At 32.2% G+C, this 22253-nt stretch overlaps 1 protein-coding gene and 1 long non-coding RNA gene across 11 annotated transcripts in view; one reads left to right on the top strand and one right to left on the bottom strand.

Moving 5' to 3' along the window:
• LOC111057353 (fasciclin-3) overlaps positions 1 to 22253 on the bottom strand; it is a 442757-nt gene that overhangs the window by 74674 nt on the left and 345830 nt on the right. The gene's annotated exons all lie outside the window — the stretch shown is intronic.
• LOC120354962 lies at positions 10607 to 12929 on the top strand. Its single transcript, XR_005573335.1, has 2 exons — positions 10607 to 10820; positions 12716 to 12929. It is a non-coding gene; the product is annotated as an uncharacterized LOC120354962 (long non-coding RNA).

Below are 22253 nucleotides of genomic sequence, written 5' to 3' on the forward strand. Positions count from 1 at the left end.
AATACTAATGGGAATTGGAATTTATGTTAAAATATTTGAAATGAAGAGAGAACTTCTGATCAAGTTATTTATAGAGACTCCACTTTCTCTGGAGAGATCCCTTTCCAAAAATGAAATTAAACAAATAGTCCAGTCAAATGGTTGTTTTTCAGGAAACAGCCCCGAAAGAATTGACGGTTCTATATATATTTTGGGGCACTGAATTCGAATCCGAAATTTGCTGACACGCCACCCGGGCGGCTTCACCCCCAAAACCCCCAAAACCCCCCAAAACCCCCAAAATTTCGGACTTTTTTTTCGAATTTCTCATTCAATCTCGAAAACCTTGAGTTTCTCAAGAAAAATCATTCCCGACAAAATTGAAGAAAATGGAATTTCCAATAAATTGAGTGGTCGCGCACGGCTCTACCGTTTTTGTTTCCGGAGCTACAAATTTTCAAAAAAGGGGTATTTTTTAAGGGTTTCTCAAAATTATGCAAAATCACCACTTTCGCCCTATACAACTTGGATATTTCACTAGTAATGATTTTCAAGGCCTTCCTAACAAAAAAAAAAAACATATTTCGGCTGAAATCATCAGAAGAGGGTTATTTTCTATGAGAATCACCCATTTGATAGTCTCAATTCCATTATTTCCAGGTGGGGGGGGGGCACCCATAAAGATACGTCAAGGATCAAAACTTTAAACACTTATAACTTTTGACAGAATGGTCAGATCTCCTTGTTCTACAGATCATTCTTCTCAGCTTGTCAAGCCGGTTCAAAATCATGTATTATAGCTTAAATTTGATGGAGAAATAAAAAAATCCTGGTTTAGTGTATTTTAGCCCATATTTAAATACACAGAAGAATGCCCAATTTCTATATTCGAAACTGTGTATCTCGGTAACCCGAAATGATAAAAAATGGTACTTGGTCTTGATTTGAAGAACAGAATCTCCTCTATCATGAAATTTGCGATATTTTCCTCATTTTCACAGTTTTTTGATAATAAACAGTCATGCAAGATGGATTTGAGACAACGTAGCTTATAAAGCATGTAATTCTCTTTCATTTGAGACCAATCGCAAAATTCTATCATGTATCTTACTCGTTTTAGAGACTCTTGAATAACAGTGAAATCACAGAAAAAATGAGAAAATGAAAATAATCATTTTTTCAATAGGTTGTAACTTTTGAACGGTATAATGAGAAAACCGTTTTATGGTAGCAAAAAGAGGAGAAAATTCTCTACAACCTTGAATACTCTTTCGATTTTTTATCTGAAGTATTTCACAAAATAGGCCACTTTGAATATGCGATATTGTGAAAATGATTAACGTATCACTAATTTTTCGCATATTCAAAGTGGCATATCTTGAAAAATACTTCAGATGAAAAATCCAAAGAGTAGTCAAGGTTGTAGAGAATTTTCTCCTCCTTTCGCTACCATAAATCGTTTTTCTGATTCTAATACTGTTCAAAAGTTACAACCGATTGAACAAATGATTATTTTCATTTTTTCTGCGATTCCACTGTTATTCAAGAGTCTCTAAAATAAGTAAGATACACTAAAAGAGGAATTTTTTATTTTTCCATCAAATTTAAGCGATGATACATGATTTTGAACCGAGCTGAGAAGAATGATCTGTAGAACAAGATCTGACCATTCTGTCAAAAGTTATAAGTGTTTAAAGTTTTGATCCTTGACGTATCCTTATGGGTGCCCCCCCACCCGGAAATAATGGAATTGAGTCTATCTAACGAGTGATTCTCATAGAAAATAACCCTCTTCTGATGATTTCAGCCGAAATATGTTTTTTTTTTTGTTAGGAAGGCCTTGAAAAGGTATTTTAATGAAAAATTTGTATTTTTACTGAATGATTTGTTTTCTATTTTTGGGTTTCCCCCCCTCCCACTCTACTAAATTTGAAAATTCCAAAGTAATCCTGTTCAGAATCAATTGCTCTTTCACGTGATGTGTGGTTTTTCATCATTACTAGTGAAATATCCAAGTTGTATACGGTGAAAGTGGTGAGTTTGCATAATTTTTAAAAACCTTAAAAAATACCCATTTTTTGAAAATTTGTAACTCCGGAACCAAAAACGGTAAAGCCGTGCGCGACCACTCAATTTATTGGAAATTCCATTTTCTTTAATTTTGTCGGGAATGATTTTTCTTGTTAAACTCAAGGTTTTCGAGATTGAATGAGAAATTTGAAAAAAGTCCGAAATTTTTGGGGGTTTATGGGGGTTTTGGGGGTGAAGCCGCCCTCTGGCGTGTCAGCAAATTTCGGATTCGAATTCAGCGCCGCAAAATACATATAGAACCGTCGAGAAAATTTCTTTCGGGGCTGTTTCCTGAAAAACGACCATTTGACTGGACTAAAATGATAGTAGCATAATGGATCATGAGTAGAAAGATAATGGGCCATATGAATAAAGTTGAGCATTTGCTTATACTTCTAAAATATGGAGCATTTGCTTCATTTTCTATGAATGAACGTGAGCAAAACCTTTTGCTCATGCTCATCAGAAAAATAGTTTGAGCATTTGCTCAAAAGTAAAAGCTTTTGCTCCAAATTGTATGAATAAACTAGAGCATTTGCTCAACTTCGTATGAGGAAGAGGAAACTATACCAGATACGATCACAACCAATAGTTGAGAACTATAAAACTCTTTTCAGATTCAACCATGATATATATCACCATTATTCCTACAAAAGAATAGATACAAAAGATAGCAGCTACCTGATATAAAGATAAAGATAGCCATCACAAAATAGGAAACAGGCATTTGAGAAGATGAGAGTGTTGACAATTATAAGAAGGCTATTGATATTATAAGAATATGCTAAAGATTATTATAGAGATGACATTTTTTCACGCTATTATTTCAAAATTCTAAACTCAACTAACCTAAAACTCTATTCATAAATAGAAAACAGAGCAGACGACGCAAATACAAGCGGTGCCCCCTACTTGCTTATTTAGCGCTTCCATGAGCTATAAAAACAAAGTAAGGCTACAAAAGCAAATCAGCTGATGAAAAATCTTTAAAATACGTGAGCATTTGCTCCAGAGTTCAGGAGCATAAGGTAAGAGTATAAGGTAAAGCTTATTCATATAAAAATGAGCAAATGCTTTTGCTTCTACCTTTTGCTCATGAGCAAAACCTTATGCTCCATGCTCTTGCTCATGAGCATTTGCTCTGGTTTTTTTCATATGGGCAAAAAAATGAGTAGAACGTTATCCTTAAACTCAATCCATATTGGAATAATAAAAATAATATGAATACATTTTTAACGTTTTTTATTTTCATCATAAATGTGAAATAGAATATAGTATAGAATACATACAAAAGTTCTGGAAAATTGTACAGCAATTAATTAATGTGATTTCAGAAATTGTATGGTGTATACAATTCTACAACTACGAAATATATCAAATAGACTATGTTCAGATATACTGTATTATATTTAATGTAGTATTTTGAGACAACATCAATGAGCATCTGACATAATTTTATTACATTTATATGAATAAGCTCTTGTTTTCAGATGATTACGTTTATGAAATAAGAGTAAGGTTGGAATATTAGTATATTTCTTGCTATACAAATATTCAATATTTTCAAACCTCCATAAAACTATTGTATACTCCAATATAATTTTTTATCATTACCTTTACATAGTGAATTATCGATTTTATAAAAATATCATTCATGATTTTGCGACCAGAATGTATTAAGTTATAATTGTTAAGTGTATCATGAAGAATGTAGGTAGAGTACCTACAACCAACATATTCTAGTTATACGTTATTATCAGTGATAGTATAAGTACGGTATCCTAGTAGTTTACACTATTTTAATACCAGGATGACTAATAATTCAAATAATCATATTTTTTCATGACTATTGCAATAATAATGAATGACCTGTGAATAGATAATATCAAAGAATAAAGCGAAAAAATCAAACAATTTTTTTTTCACTTTACAGAACCTGATATCAATGTAATCTGAATATTACAAGAATTTTGAGTTAGAAAAAATGCAGATAATTCACCTACCTACCTTCTAACTTAGTCTCAATTTTCAAAAAAATATCAGATTTCAGATTTAGTTTGAAGATTAGATAGATTAATGATTTTTACTTTCCCAGTTTATGATTCTACTCTTGTTGAGCTTATCTATTATTCTAACTACAGACATGGAATAAAATTATGGAAGTCACAGGGCCGTTTGCACAGTATAGATTGCTAAACTCGATTAATTTAATCGAGTTTGAGTTGATTTGAAAGTTTAAACTTGAATCGCTTTTATCAGAGCATTTACTAATCCAGTTTGAGTTAAACTAGTTTAGCGTTAAGTTGGTAATAGAATGTCATCGTTTATAATATCAGGAAGGATGATTTTTACAGGAAATTTGTTATTTGTTCACAAACCATTAGTAAATTGAGGTTATGTAACTACTATTTCCTCGCGCAAAATCCACAAAGCTGTAAATTGTACGGTAATAGAAGTGAAAAGCAATCAAGAAATTCTTCAAAAAATGATGAAATGCTACATTACTATTAGATAAAAACTTTGGCACAATAATATATTTTAGAATGTAAGATAAAAAAGTTATTTTGTTACGCTTAAAATTAATCTAGTTATGAAAGCAAAATATCTTGGTTATGTGCTATTAAAAACATGTTTTCTAATCAAAGATAACCGTTAAAAATTGTCTTATTTTCTATCAAGTGGTTTATTCAATCAAATACTCGATTAGCAGTTACTTTACTCAAGCAAAACCGTAAAAAAATGCTTTATCATCCCAGAAATTTAAATGATTTATTTTCCGCCCAATTTTTCTCAGTTTCAAAATTTCTTCGCAATCATCTTTATCAATTGCATTTGAAACTTCTATTAATTCCTCCATTATAATTATTTTTACATTCAAATAATGATTCACATTAACCTAAATAATTATTATCGTCTACAGAAGAATTAAAACAACCGCCCAAAATTAGCTGTTTCCCCATCAAATCTTTACAGATGTCAAGTTAATCCAAATTATTTGGTTTAAACCTCCTGCTTTGGAGGTTTAAACTTTCCCAGAGTTTAAACTCAATACAGAGTTTAAACTCAATACAGAATTTGAACTCTTAAAAGGTTCAAACTTTCCCAGAGTTTAAACTCAATACAGAGTTTAAATTGATACTGTGCAAACGGAATTTTAGTTGAAACAAAAAAAATGCAGATTTGGTTTAAGCTTTAGATTAAACATGCACTGTGCAAACGGCCCACAGTGAATTCACTGTAGAACTCCATAACGTTGCATTTCAATGAAGAAATTCACTAAGCAATACAAAGAAGACATGGCTTGAGAGACAATCATGTTATATTGAATACGTAATATTTTATAAGCCTTCATCAGAAACTACCTTAATATTCTATTATTTTTTATCAGTATAAGAATTGGTCATTGAACCGTAATATAATGTAAACTATTATGTCTCCCCGGGGCGGATCACAAGTCAGATAACATCATTGTTCTGCGTATAATAATGTATAAACAAACATCAATAACTTACTATCTAATACACTGAATAACCCTACCCTGTACCTTTTCAATATTTAACCAACATTTGAAAGAACTTGAGGATCTTAATCATGATTTGAAAGAGCAATAATATGAGATAATGATGAACAATAATAATGTAAATTATATACAGTAAACGATATATGAATAATCGGAGAGAAATATAAGTATCGAAACATTAATAAAGCATCTTCATTCATTTATTTGAAAAATGATAGTTTTATAAATAAATCAAAGGTATCATGCCCAATTTATTTGGAATTAAAGAATATACAGTGTTTACGAACTCCCTAACAATACTCTAGGGCATTGTTCCTGGGTAAAAACCATATCTAAATATCTTATTTAAATTGTCCGGAAGTATTCAGTTACTCACACAGCGGCCATTTTCACTTATTATTTTTTTCTGAATAATGGTTGAACGTACGAAATTGAATCTTTGCTTGATCATTTATAACAACTAGACAAAGCTAGAAAAAAATTATGATAATTTTTGAAATTCATAGAACGAAATGGCGGCCATTCAAAATTTTGTTTCTTGAATAACTCAGAAACTGTTGGTTTTACAAAAACTCTACTAGAATAACTTTTTTTAGTAAATTTAATAAATTTTTTTATGATCAGACCAATATTAACTGAGATATGGCAGCTTTAGTGATAGGTGACCACTGAAAGTTTGTTGCAGTGCAAACCAAGGCATGCTGATAGAGTCGCCTTAATGATGCAACAATCTCTATTTGCATTGAATGGTTATAGTAAGTGATTTTAGGTCATTTTAAACAATACATTAACGTTACATAACCCTCTAAAGGTGGGTCACCAACCACTAAAACTGCCATATCTCATTTTTTTCTAGCTTTGTATACCGTAGTCGTTATAAATGATCGTGCAAAGTTTCAATTTCGTATGTTTACCCATTATTCAGAAAAAAATAATAAGTGAAAATGGCCGCTGTGTGAGTAACTGAAGACTTTCGGACAATTTAAATATGATATTTGGATATGTTTCTTACCCAGTAACAATGCCCTAGAGTATTGTTAGGGATTTCGTAAACATCCTGTATATATAATTGGAAAGGAATGTATATCTCTATAAATAAGAGAGAATTTTCAATTTCATGAGGAAATATATCGATTATTAAGAAATACGGTACATAATTCAGAGATTAAACTATCTTTTAATAGGTTACAATTTTATTAATAATATGAATGATCTAGGAATATTTGTAACTGGAATGCTCATTGGAGTCCTATTGATTTTAGTTGACAATTCTGACTTGAAAATATACAAATGAAATATATAATTTAATGGAAGAAAAATGAAAGGATCCGGTGGAGTTGATTTTTGTCCACTCATTGAAAACAAATAGTTTCTAAAACTCTGCCATGCTACATGAATAGAAATTATCAATCTATTCATTTAGAAATGGAATTTTTCTAGTTAACAATTCCCAGATCATTTGTTTGAAGTTGAAAGGAAAGCATCGAAAACAGAATAAAAGTGAGTAAAATAAAATAAAAAATTGAAAATTCTTCATTTGGAGAATAAATTATTTTCAATCTAATTATCAAAATAACGGATATTTTGATAGTGCTGAATCATATATTAATAACTTGAGCTATTCTTAAGATAATGGTAGGACAGGCTCAATACCCACCTTTCTACCCATCTCTTCAACTTATAATTTGTTTAAAATTATTTATTCATTTACAAATATTGAGAGTGGATTAAAAATAGAACTTACAACATATGGATTCCCCAATTATTTATTTATTTATCTATAGTTACATTCATTTATCATATTGTTCTTTTTCCAATTGAAACCAACGTAAAAAACTTAATGATACTAGTTATAAACTGGATGAACTGAAACATAGTTCATTCCTACCAATAAAAACCGTATTATAAGTAATCACAAAATTAAACTTAATATAATCGCAGAAATCCTGCATAAAATATAAACGCCATTCAAAATATATTATTAAATTGAATCAATTACGTACTGGAATTAATAGTGAAGTTATTTCCTACTCAATAATGTAAGATGAATACAATCACAATCAAAATATAAATACAATTCAAGAATTCAACTCTTCCCCCTAGTGATTTTTGTATTCACCATCACACATAAAGAGTGGACTTGCAGTTCCGCAACTAAATGCATAGAACCCTTTGAAAAAAAAATTTCTCAGACATTTACTCCTCCAACTGAAAATTGATGTAGATTTTAAAGTGGAGGAACAATTCTAGTTGAGTGTGAACAAATCTATTCTGACTAGACTTATTTGATTAGTGAGAAAAAGTTACCCTAGTGGAAGAGATCCATAGAAATCGATAGAAAAACTCTATTGATATCAATATATGCTCATGGATATCAATATGTGCTCATGGATATCGATAGAAATCCATGGATACCAATAGAAATCACGGTAAATACAGTCAATGAACTTATATTGATATCACTACAAGTTTAGTGATATCAATAGAAGTTCATGGATACCAATAGAAATCACGGTAAATACAGTCACTGCAAGTTTAGTGATATCAATAGACGCTCATGGATATCAATAGAAATCCATGGATACCAATAGAAATCACGGTAAATACAGTCAATGAACTTATATTGATATCACTACAAGTTTAGTGATATCAATAGGAGTTCATGGATATCAATACACTTCACGGTAAATACAGTCAATGAACTTCTATTGATATCACTGTACGTTCAGTGATATCATAGGTGCTCATGGATATCAATTGAAATAATGGTGAATACAGTCAACGAAAATCTATTGTTATCACTAAACTTTTAGTGATATCAATAAAAGTAAATGGGTATGTATCATTAGAAGTAAATACAAACAAATAGAAATCATGGTAAATACAGTCAATGAGCTTCTATTGATTATATAAAATCTTCATTGATATCAATAAGGACAGGTTTCTGAGCTCTCAGGATGATATTACCCATGTTAACACACAATGTGAAAATCACGTTTCTTCACTTGAATAAAAAGTGAAAATGTTAAAAGTGAAAATCAAACATTTTTTCAACTCTCAATTTAGGCTTTCTGACCAACAGTTCGGATGAGAAATCGAATTTAAACCCCTTTCTACCTGTTGCAAAATCGTTTACAACACACCGTTATCGAGATAAAAAAAATTTCATGCCAATTAAATTTTTGATGGAAAATTTTTGAATTTTCCAAAAAAGTCTCACATTGAGCTTTCTGTTAATCAATTCAGGTAAAGAAATGAATTTCCAGCACTTTTTGCCTCTTGCAAAATTCGTCTACAGGGCACCGTTAACAATATATAGACCTTTTGAGGTAATTTTAAATGCAGTTAAAAACTTGGTACTGTAATAATTTTGGCAGATTTTCAATTTTCCTGGAACAATGTATTTTTTATGAATGATTCGGGTGTAGAAGAGAATTTCCAGCACTTTTTGTCTCTTGCAAAAATCGTTTACAATGCACCATTAACGATTTATAGACCTTTTGCGGTAATTTTAAATGCAGTTAAAAACTTTGAATTATTTTGGCAGACTTCCAATTTTCCCGAAACAATCTATTTTTGATAACTGATTCGGGTGTAGAAGTGAATTCCCAGCACTTTTTGTCCTATGTGAAAATCCTGTCAGACGTGCCGTTAACGTGCTACTGACGTTTAAAATTTAAAAAAAAAATTTGGTTCATCTTGAAAAATTCTAAAAAAATTCATGAACGTTTCTGTTCATATTATAACCTTGTCCTAGAATTTGAAATGATTCCATTCAAAATTGGAAAAGTTATAACACTTTTTCAAATTAGATCACAGTTTATGATGAAAATCATGCAGTATCCAAAATTACTCTCACAGACTTTGAAATGATTTTTGGGGTTTCAATTCAAATAATAACAACCGACTATTTTATCGTTTCCAACATTATTTCAGTGTCAAGCACAAATGTCCCCCCATAAAAATCAATAATCTCCACCTGAAATTAATATCAAATGTTTTAATAACAGTAACATTGTCAATAATTTTGAAATTGCCACCATTACTATGGTATCGAATGAAAATATCAATATATTATCAATAATATTGATACTGTGAAATTGAAAAATCAAAGTCTTAACAATCGATATATCAAGCTAATTATAACTTTTTTCCCGGGGAAAACTGATTTTATTGCATTCAAAAATGTAGAAATCAGGATTGTATTCTACTTTTACTTATTTAAACTATGTAATTTGAATAATACATTTCCAAACAAAGATGTAGATGACATTTGAGAATATGTAATTATTAATAGTCGATAATTATTATTTGTCGATGTATTGATAATATTATATCAACATTTCGGGTTTATCGATTTTGGCTTTAGACCAGAGTGCTGCACGCCATTTGGTTCAATGCATTTTGCATTTTTGCAACCAATGGACCAACGGTTTTTTGAGGTTGTTTGTGTTTTGTAGTTTGTAATTTTTGTGATTTTATCCAGGAAATATAGGTAAGTCAAGTGATTTTGTTGTTATTGATGTACCATAGAATGAAAGAATAAATTTATTATAGGTCTAAATACTTATATATTTAAATGATAATCTTTTTGAAAGACTATTATAGGCCACGCATTACATAACCTAATAATAATAAGAGAAAAGCCTCTTGAATTTATCATTGCTGGAAATAAGATGATTATTATTCTAGGCAGACACATTCCAGGGTTATATGCTGGTAGATATAAATTTGAATGTGTAGCAAAACTTTTTATTTAGCCTAACCTAAGTAGGCCTAATTGAAGTCACCACAAACTAATCTACACTCATGTTATTATAATGAACTTAATATCAATAATATATGACTGTGGATTGATAGATTAAAATTTATTCAGTTGTTTTCTGGACCGGCAGGCTTAATTTAAACTTTTTCCAGCAAGCAATTGATTCATTTATTTATATTAACATCTTTATATCTTATTCCAATTTAGAAAAACTATCGATGTAGTCCTCTCATTTTAGCAATATATATTTTATATGATAAGAAAGAGTGAGACTGTGTGTTTGCAACATGTGTGTTTTTCCAATTTTCCAGTCAAAAAATATTATTTGAAATATGTTTAATTATAAGTAAACTTTTGTTTCATCTCTGATAGGAGTTGTGGTGATGAAATTTTCCAACACAAAAGAAAAAGACATAGAAGCAGTACAGTAATCAAATACTGGCTGAAGTCTCCAAAAACTCGGTTTACCAGCAAAGAGAAATCTAAGTAAGTCTCATTTTTGATTAATTTAAAACAGAATATAAAGTCAAACAATTTTTTTCTATGGGTGATGTCCACATGAGCTCTAGGCTTGTGATAATCATTATAAGTTAGTAATCATACCGGGTGAGTCATATGTATGGGAACCTTTCAATAAATTAGATACTGTTGTAGATATAATACTGTAGCTTTCAGGATATGTTACTGGTCAAATACTCTAACTCTTGACGTACGGTACAACTGAATTTCAACCCCCTTCATAAGGGGTTGACTAGGTTCAGAATGTATAATATGGTGACTCAAGAGTTTTAACTGGAATATTTTTAATGTAAACGCCTATTGTGTGGTACATTATTTTAAAGGGCTTTTTAAAACAAGAAACATAACATCAATTAAAATGTACTATGAAACTTGAATCCAAAACGGTGGCTGATTGAAGTTACAGTTTGTAAAGAAATGAGAGGTTATAACTCAAATATTTTTAATGTAAACACCCATTGTGTGATACATCATTATAAAGGCCTTTTTAAAACTAGAAAAATGACATCAATAAAAATCTATGATACTTTTATCCAAAATGGCGGCTGATTGAATTTTATCAATTATTTCTTTAAAAACCAAAGCTTCAATCTTCAGCCACCATTTTGGATAAAAGTATCATAGAAGATTTTTATTGATTTCATCTTTCTCGTTTTTAAAAGGCTTTTAAGATAATACACAATGGGTATTTACATTCAAAATCTTTGATTTACAACCCCCAAGGGGGTGACTTATGAGGAGTTGAAATTCAGTTGTATGTCAAAAGGTGGAGTATTCGACCAATAACTTATCCTGAAAGTTACAGTATTATATCTACAACAGTCTCCAACTTATTGAAGGGTTGAAGACTGTGATGTTTTGAAAATAAATTCAATTTTAATAAAAATTATTGTTGTTTCACCATTTTATTAAAGCAAAAATCTCCCTATTGGCTATCCAGACATTTTTGGTTTTTTCACATTGGTGATGCAAAGCTAATACAAGCAAATGGCTGATACAAAGTCCAACAGCTGAAAAATAAGCTTACATGAAACATTTTTGAAATTTGTCAGCTGTTGAATGATTACAAATGAAAATGAGTTTTTTTGTAATTATAGTGTCCAGCTGTTAGATTGCATAATATATCACTACTTTCTAGGAAAAATCCATTTGTCTGAATAGGACTTTATAGTTGAATTTAATTTTTATTCAGTTTTGTGTAAAATTATTGTAAAGTTAGGGTAGAGAATTTACTTCACATTATATTGTGGTTATTCAAAAGTTTTATAAGATTTATAGTTTTTTAATGTAAAAATGAAGAATTTGAAAGGTTATTCATTCAGAATAATTAAGGTAATCCTTCTCCATCTTTTCACGATAAAATATTGTAAAAATGTATTTCAAAAACGTTATTTACATGTGAATTTTTGGAAATTTTCATGCGAAGGAAATGACCAAATGTGGGACAAGAAATGTAGAAGAAACCGTTTTATTCATGTTCTTTTCTGAGAGTTCAGTATACATGTTCAGTATAACGGGAAAATGTACAAACAAAAAAAACGTTATTTTCAAGTTTCAGTTTCACGTACTTATCACGTGAAAAGTTGGAACATTTACACTTTTTTTCACGTGAAAAAATGTGATTTTCTCGACTTTTCCACCAGAATATGACGTTATAATGTAAAACTGTGAGGACATAATTTTCACGTGAAAAAAAACGCTCTTGTGTTATCTTGGACTTTCCTTTCAGGAGAGGGAGAGTCATACATATTTGAATACATTTTAGGTTATTAAATAAATTTGCTAGCAGATTAATTCAGGAAATAAAATCCTAATTTTCTAATTTGTAAAGATTGTATACTTTGAACTGTTATTTGTTCTAGAAATGTTCAAACACCGGATCATGGAGGAAAATCTGAATGCTACAAAAATTGAGATTGAATTGAGGTACAGTAACATGAACCAGTATGTAGCTCAAAAAATTGCTACTTTAAACAGGAAGAGATTAAAGTATTCTGGAGCACCACAATAAGGACCTTTCTTAATAGATAAATGACATGCATATGAGTTATTTTAATAAACAAACTTCTCACATTATTCATGTCTTAACTATTTACATCCCTTAATTTTTCATCAATATGTCATTAGACATCTATTCACTGAATCCAATTCACTTATATTAATTATAGATAATTGAACAGGTATACTCTCTTGTCTAATCGCAGTTATCGTTGAGCAGCCGAAGCGAGCGGACGTGTAATCTGATTTTTCTGTCTGTGCGTGCAATGTCGGAGTGACTGTTTTCGTTTTCCTGCCGCTCTAAAATCGTTCAATAGAACTCGTATAAGCTAAAATATCTAGTATTCATATTAGTCAGTGCATTGTGGGTTTTGTTGGGTGCAGTGTATAATAGCAGTAAAGCCATGTCAGTCTGTAGTTCTTGCAATCTGTCTGTTAATAGAAATAGTAAAGACAAAATCATTTGTGCTCAGTGCAAGTCTTATTTCCATGGGAAGTGTGTGGGCCTCCGTGATACTGAAATAGAAGAATTCGCGGGACGAGATTGGTCATGTAAAACATGTTCTTCGAATTTCAGACTTCAACGCGCTAATTCTGACTCAACCCCAGTTCGATTTAATACTGTCCAACTTTCTAATAGCTCATTTATAACTCTGGAGACTCTTAATGAATCGTTGGCAGAGATAAAGACTATGTTTTTGAATAGCCATGAAAAACTGAGTGAAGATCTTTCTAATCTTATAAAATCTTGTACCGAGAAACAGTCTGTATTAATTCAGACGCAACAAACAAAAATTGATGAACTCTCTCATGAAAATCAAGCTCTGCGTAACAAGTTGAACGAGGTAACAGCTCAACTTGACTCCTTAGAGCAGTATTCGAGGAGAAACACTGTCGAAATTTATGGTGTTCCCTCAAAATCGGATGAGGACGTAACAAAAATAGTCGTTGATGTGTGCAAGACACTAGGGATGGACGCCACGAAGGAACCCATAGACGCATGTCATCGACTAAAGAAAAGGAATAACCGTCCAACGTCGGGCATTGCAGTCAAGTTTGTAAGTCGAGGGGATGCTGAGGAGCTGATTCAACGGAGAAAGAGGAGGAAGGAGCTCAATTCTGGACAATTAGGAATCCCTGGTGAGACGAGTCCTGTTTAAATCAACAGGTCGTTGACAGTGGTGCGAAGAGTCTTGCTCGCTAAAACCAAAACTATGCAGCGCGAGAACGGTTTTAAATTCGTATGGGTGGACAGCGCCGGCAGAGTGAAAATTCGTCTCGTGGAAGGAGGTAAAGCGTTTGTGATAGATTCTGAAGTTGACTTGGAGAATTTTGTTTCCGAGTTTAAAGAGAGCATTGTTGAACATAAAACTGATGAAAATAATGTATTGAGTGATAGGGCACAGTAGTATGAAATTGATTAGAGTAAAGAGACTGTAATGGGATACTGATATTGTAGAATGATTATGCAACATGTACGAGTATAAGTATTGTGACTTTTGGATTACCTTTATTCACATAGGTTAAGTTGGTGTGTGATAGGGGTGGTAGGTAAGAGGGAGTGAATGATAATATCCAAGATTGTAGCTTATACTCTGACTAATTTTATCTCAGAAATGTCAATTGAATTACATTTTAGTGGCTTATCATTCGTTCACTGTCGAATTTCTTTTCATTTCGACTTACAGATAAGGATTCTTTCTCCCATAATTCTTATTTCAAATGTAGATGGATTTAGCAGTTGTTTTCTTCCTCATCTTTCACAGATAGGTGATACTATCAAAGATTAATTTGATACGATAAAATTGTATTCCTTTAGGAATAATTGCTAACTTCCTCTTATTGTTGTTATCTACTCGGTGATGGGAAGTTTCAACTGTTAAACTCTTTAAACTGTTTATCATTGGGATCGATAGCTTGATTTATTCCAGTTGAGAATAAGAAAATGAAATGTTTTATCGTGAGATCACGGTATTCCAATTTGCATATTAGCTTACCTCACACTAATTCTATGCTGATTCTAATCTCTATTACTCTCTTTCAATTTTAAATATTTCACATAACAAAAAAAAATAATTATGAATAATTTTGTCATTGCTGGATATTATTTCATTCATTGGCGGCTGGAGTGTGTAAGCTACTACGGTCATCGTTACATTGCATTTTTATGTATAGTTGGTTTTCTTTCTTTTTGTGGAAGGCTCAAAGTTGATTTTTTTTCATAAATCACTGACAGATTTTTTACTTTATAATATATTTTATTTCATTTGTTTAGTCCATTCAATTTCATTTCACTTATTATTTTCATTATCATATTGCATTCTTATTATTATTTTCTTTTTTTTCTTTTTTTCCTAAGTATTATTCTTCATCATAAATCTATATTCTTTTCATCCAAAGTATTATTTATTTAATCACAGAAATTCCGGTGTATTTGTTCAGTCATGGCTGGAGAGGTCTTATGTTATTATGAAAATGTTGGAGGGATTAGGACAAAAATTAATAAGTTTCACTCAGGTATGACATCATCGGATTTTCAGATAATAGCACTGACTGAAACATGGCTACATGGTGGCATACTTGACAGTGAATTATTTGATAATCGCTTTTCGGTTTTTCGACCGAGTGGTTGATGGTAATACTGTTGGGGGCGGAGTGTTGATTGCCGTTGACAAGAGACTGAACCCGGTACTATGTGGTTTCAGTCCAGGTATTCCAGAGATTCAGGCACTATGGGTAAGAATTAGTATTGATAAAAAATTCATTTATTTAAATGTTGTATACTTTCTGCCAGCTTGTCGAAGACAAATATTTGTGGATTATTTTGACTGTGTTGATAGATTGTATGAGGAGTTAAAAATTGATTCTTGTGTTGTGATGGGAGATTTCAATCTGCCTGAGGTAACTTCATGTACCTATTCTCTGGATATGGGAAGTGCTAGAGCTAAAGATCTTGCTAGTTTTATGAGTTTACATGATTTGTCTTCTCACAACAACATTGCGAATGAAAATGGTCGAACACTCGACCTTATATTAAGTAATATGCAAATCCGGGTGGTAAATGAGACTGAGGAATTGGTAAATAGAGTTCCACATCATCCCATACTTTCCCTCGGTTTATCCTTCCCTGAGTCAGTTTTGGGTGATGCAGTAACAGATGGTACTTTTTTCAATTGGAAGAAGGGAAACTTTTTTGGTTTGTATAATGATCTAAATGCTGTAGATTGGAATCCATTATATAATACTGCTGATGTTGATGTGGCAGTTGAATTCCTTTACACTAAATTGAGGAATGTAATTGATATACATATTCCTAAGTATAGGATGAGGAATTGTAAATCAAACTACCCTCATTGGTACACATGGGATATTATGAGGGATTTAAAGATAAAAGATAAATATGCCAAAAAGAGAAAGATTTCGAGGTATTATGATGAAATGTTCAAAACGTTACGGAAAAATGTTAAATTGAAAATTAGTCAAGCTTATTCTGATTATTTACATAGGGTTGAATCTGCAATGGATGGAGATATAAAATACTTCTGGAGTTATGTAAATAATAAGCGTTAGGGTTCCCAAAATCAACAGACTTTCAAATTTAAAGATAAAGAGTATTATGGTGCACAAATTCCTAATGCCTTTGCCGATTATTTTTCCTCGGTTTACGATAAGCAGAATACCTGTAGGAATGCTCAAATCAATGATGGGCCTTCAAACTCTATTTTTTCTCAAGATCTAGGAACATTCTGTGAGTATGACCCAATAACTGAGGAAGAGATAAAAAACTCTATTAAAAGCCTGAAGCCAAGGAGCTCCAGTGGGCCTGATGGTATTCCTCCATACCTTATCAAAGGGTGTATGGAGTTGTTGATTGGACCTTTAAAAATAATTTTCAATTTAGCTTTAAAAACAGGTACTTTCCCTGATGCTTGGAAACGTTCCAGAGTGACTCCCATCCACAAATCAGGTAATAGAAATTTGATTCAGAACTATCGTCCAATTTCAATCCTCAATTCACTAGCAAAGGTGTTTGAGAAGATTATTTCCGAAAGGGTTCAAGGCGAAGTCGGTACTAAGATTTCCGTCTTCCAACATGGCTTCCTAAAGGGGAGGTCCACTATCTCAAATTTACTATGCTTCACAGATGAATTATCTCAAATTCTGGATAGAGGGGGTAGAGTGGACACAATTTATGTAGACTTCACCAAAGCTTTTGATAAACTGAGTCATAATATATTGATCCAAAAGTTGCATAAAATTGGACTCAGTTCACAGCTCATCAAATTGTTGGATAATTACCTTTATGGGAGGAGACAATGTATTTCTATCAATGGGCAGGAGTCTGATTATTATTGCACCTATACAGGAGTACCCCAGGGATCAAACCTTAGTCCATTATTGTTTGTTTGTTTTATTAATGATCTACCTGATGTCTTTTTACATTCTAAATGCTTGCTGTTTGCGGATAATGTAAAAGTGTACCGTGAGATAAAGCATTCAGATGACTGCTTGCTACTCCAGGAGGACATAGATAAGTTGCAGGTCCGGTGCACGAACAACAAGTTTGCTGTTAACATAGATAAGTGTTAAGTGATCTCGTTCACTAGGCAGAGGGGTATTGTCAGTGATGGCTACATGATGAACCAAAATGAGCTGGAGAGAGTCTCCAAAATGAAAGATTTGGGAGTAATATTTGACTCTGAACTTAGATTTTCAGATCACGTGGATGGGCTAATTAGTAAATCTAGTCAGCTAATGGGTTTTATAATGAGAACTTGTGTTGATCTCACTAGTGAGAATACACCGATATTCCTGTTCAAAGTTATAATTCGCAGTATTCTTGAATATGCAGCAATTGTTTGGAATCCCTATGTCAACATAACTTCTAGTCAACTGGAGTCAGTGCAAAACAAATTTCTTCGTCTCCTGTACTACAAGAAATTTAAAGTCTGGTTTCCATATGAACGACCCAGTAGTGAATTGAGAGAGCTGTTCAGGGTTCCTTTGCTCAAGTGTAGACGTGATCTGATTTCTGAGTAATAATTCAATTTACATAAGGCTCCGACAGATCTCGCTAGCAAAATTTGCAACCAGAAATAACCATTGCATGGTATGTCTCAGATAACCCATGGTATAGGTGCAATAGGTCTTAATTTTGCTGTTACCCGGAGCCGAAGCTCCACGTAGTTCCTGCCGTCCCAAGCTAGATGGCGCTGCCTGTCTTTCTTCAGCTTGCCGCTCAAAATTCAAAGTTCTCACACACACACTCTCCCATTCACAGCTTTCGTACGAACATCCACTTACGTCTCACAGACTTTGCTCAAGGCCACGCGCTCTACTCAGCTGCGTATCCAGCAAAAAGTGCTACATCAACAGATGCATTGTTTGAAATTGTTTAGTTGCTCCATGCAAGGAAAGATCATTTCAGATTTCCAAGCAAATTGCCTTCTATTCAACAATAGAAAAATACTCAATTACTCTTGTGATTGCAGGATTGAATAAATGATTATTCAATTGATGATGCAGAATGTGAAATGGATACACTCTAGCTTATGAGAAAGGTTCTTTTAGAATGATTATAACACTTCTGAAAAGAATTTTCAAATCCATTTATACAGTTTCTCAAAAGTACAATAATATTCCTATAATACCTATATAATTTATGATTGATTTGTGGTTAAGATTGCAGAGAAAACTTTTCTGATTCTTACAATGTGTTTTATTAAATTATGAAAAATGAAAGTTTTCATGCCGCTCTCTGTATTTTGTCTTGTATTTCGTACGAACATCCACTGGTTTCCATTGGATAATAACTATTTATGAAAAATTAAGAAATGGATAGGAGAATAATAATAATAATAAATGATAATAATTATTGTATTTTTAAATTGAAACTTCATAAGAAACAAATTATTTCTATATACAGTAGTATGAATGAATCGTACACAATTTAACAATATGATAAATGAAAACTCTACAGCATTCTTGTATGAATAGGCATATTAGCAATTTATGGCCAATACATTTATTCTGACGGAACAACCGAACTGAGGGGTTCCTTTCAAATCTGTAAATGTCAAATGTCTTTAGTCAATGTTTGATACTGATGCTGGTTCATTTGAAACATTATGCAAACTGGAAATAATCAGCAAATATATCAATCATTCTATTTATCACTTGAATCTTTTCAGATTAAAAAAAAAACTTTTAAGTTAGAACCCATCTTTCCTCATCTGTTCATATAGTGCTGGAGATTTGTATCTGCAAGATTACAAAATTCGATTACAATACAACACTTTATGAACATGTCTTAACCAAACCTGTTTGTGTAACTGGAGCTATAATTATTGACCTTATTTGCGAGTCAGATGCGCTTGCGCTTACAAAAATGTTGTGATGAATCAATTATTTAATCCAATAAAGATAATAATAATTGATAGTTCTGCGAAAAGGAGGAAGGAGAAGAAGAAGAAGAAGAAGTATAGGAAGAATTTCGCGATTTCCTCAAGATAATATAATGATAATAAAGATAATAATAATTAATAGTTCTGCGAAGAAGAGAGAATGGAGAACAATAGGAAGAAGAAGAAGATGATGAAGAAGAAGAAGAAGAAGAAGAAAAAGAAGAAGGAGAAGATGAAAAGGAGGAAGAAGGAGAAGAAGAAGAATAGGAAGAATTTCACGATTTTCTCAAATGATGTTGATCCAATTTATACCTATATACAAATAGTCATTGATAAGCTCTATCAACTGCCACAAGTCCCGCATCTGTAAAAATTTCAGGAGCTCAACCTCATCCATGCAAAGTTTGATTTTAGATTTCCAATTAACAGGCTTCAGATACAATTCGAACGAAAAATTTTAAGTAGAAAAGTTTAAGCTTGGAAATCTCTACAAATTAATGTCCAGTATCATTTTCATCTTAAATTGAAAATAAGCTCGAAATTCGAGAAAATGTGATTATTCAAATAATGCAAACTTAATGAGAGAGGCAACTTTTGGTTTCAATGTACCTAGAATGTATTCTAGGTAACTTGGTCGATTTTAGTAATTATTCGCCATTTTTCTCGAGAATATTACGCAGCTCCTGCAATTTTCCCAGAAATGAGACTCATGTCAGTTGATAGGGCTTATAAATAGCTATCCATGGTATAAATTTAAAGAAAATCGTTAGAGCCGTTTTTGAGAAAATCGTGAAAAACATGGTTTTTTAGTAATTATCCGCCATTTTTCCGCCATCTTGAATTGAATTTTATTGAATTTCTTATTGTCGGGTCCTCATGGTATAAGGACCTTAAGTTTAAAATTTCAAGTCAATCGGTTAATTAGGAATGGAGTTATCGTGTTCACAGACATACACACATACACACACACACACAGACCAACACCTAAAAATTATGTTTTGAGACTCAGGGGACCTTGAAACGTATAGAAAACTTGAAATTGGGGTACCTTAATTTTTTTTGGAAAGCAATACTTTCCTTACCTATGGTACCTATGGTATTCCTTGGTAGGGCAAGGAAAGTAAAAAGATTATCTGAAAGTTTATCTTTTTACTGAAGATATCAGTGGAGCAAGGCTGCACTTTCCACTCCTTCAATCTGTTTGTAAGAGCAATGAGAACATTGACATCACTGAGTTCACTGATTAAGTATCTAGTGGGATTGTCTTTGAACTCCTTTCAGGAATTTGTTCATTGGTGATTATGTTTGGCATTTGCATTGATTTGAACCATTTATAAAATAGATCTAGTATGAATGAATTGTACACAATATAAGCTAACATTATGTTGAATGAAAAAATAAAGTAAATATCCTTTTACAGTATTTCATGATTATCCTTGTATGTATAAGTACTTTGGCTCTTAGATGTAGGACATCAGATTTTATAGCACAAAATTACGCCCAGAGGGATTTTTAATTATACATTGAAATGGTAACAATCGGAAAATGTTGTTGATCAAAAACTGAAATTCATCAAAGTTTATATCTCTTAAAATTTGATTCATCTTCGAAAAATTGAAACTCACTACTCATTGACGTTAGAGAGTTCCGAATTATCTCATTTTATTAAGAAATTTTATAGTCTAAAAAAAGGTTGGAGCAAACTTCTCTGTCCCAATCTTGCTCAGTATGAAGTCCCTGTGGCTGTAGCATTTTGTGTCAACATTCATCCAATTTGAATTGATTTTAAAAATGCGTCGCTTGGCTTTTATCAAAACATTTCTTTTGAACATGGAAGCATGCACACTTCTTTTTAAACATTTGTCGAAAACTGACAAAAGTGCATCTACCACCTCTACTGTCTCGTCCAAAGGGTAGAGAAGATTTGAATTTTCATTGTAAGAAGAAGAAGAAGAAGAAGAAGAAGGAGAACATGAAAAGGAGGAAGGAGAACAAGAAGAAGAAGAATATGAAGAATTTCGCGATTTTCTCAAAAACGGCTCCAACGATGTTGATCCAATTTATACCTATATACAAATAGTCATTGATAAGCTCTAACAACTGCCACAAGTCTCACATCTGTAAAAATTTCAGGAGCTCAACCTCATCCATGCAAAGTTTGATTTTAGATTTCCAATTAACAGGCTTCAGATACAATTCGAACTAAAAATTTTAAATGGAAAAGTTTTAGCTTGGAAATCTCTACAAATTAATGTCCAGTATCATTTTCAACTTATATTGAAAATAAGCTCGAAATTCGAGAAAATGTGATCATTCAAATAATGCAAACTTAATGAGAGAGGCAACAACTGTTGATTCCAATGTACCTAGAATGTATTCTAGGTAACTTGGTTGATTCTATTAAATTAAATCATTCAGTGGAAGAGATAGCAGAATTGATCTCGTCAGCTGATTGATTTTAAGAATATATTGGAAATTTTCATAACGGCAAGGACAGATGTGTGAGTGCGCCACACCAGATGTTTCCCTATTTCAATTATCATCGATTTCATCCTATTATGGAAACACTTACCTCATAGCTAGAGCTTGTGTCTTTTCACCCTTTGTCCATGTACTATTTTTTTTATCTGCATGTGACAGTTTTACACAAAATCCGACACCTTCTCAGGTGTCGGAATATTTTTTTGACAGCTTTCATGATAATATTATTGTTAATCGCCCTTGGTTTGCTTGCAATATTTCTCAGTTTTCGTTGAAGCTGCTGGTTCAGCTTTCTCGCTGACAATAGCTTCATTTGCAATCTCTTTTTTGCAGGTGTAAGTATTTTTGATTCCCTAAATGGAGTCAACTTACGACCTTTAATACTCCTGAGAGTATTTTTTTTATCGGGGGTTGGGAACAATGCCCTACAAGAGTTGCTTTCTGTTGTATATAGATAGTTGATAGATAGATAGATAGATAGAAGACCCCTCAAGCAAAGTATCACAATCTGGGAACT

The sequence above is a fragment of the Nilaparvata lugens genome, chromosome X (genome assembly GCF_014356525.2).
Source record: "Nilaparvata lugens isolate BPH chromosome X, ASM1435652v1, whole genome shotgun sequence".
Classification (NCBI taxonomy): domain Eukaryota; kingdom Metazoa; phylum Arthropoda; class Insecta; order Hemiptera; family Delphacidae; genus Nilaparvata; species Nilaparvata lugens.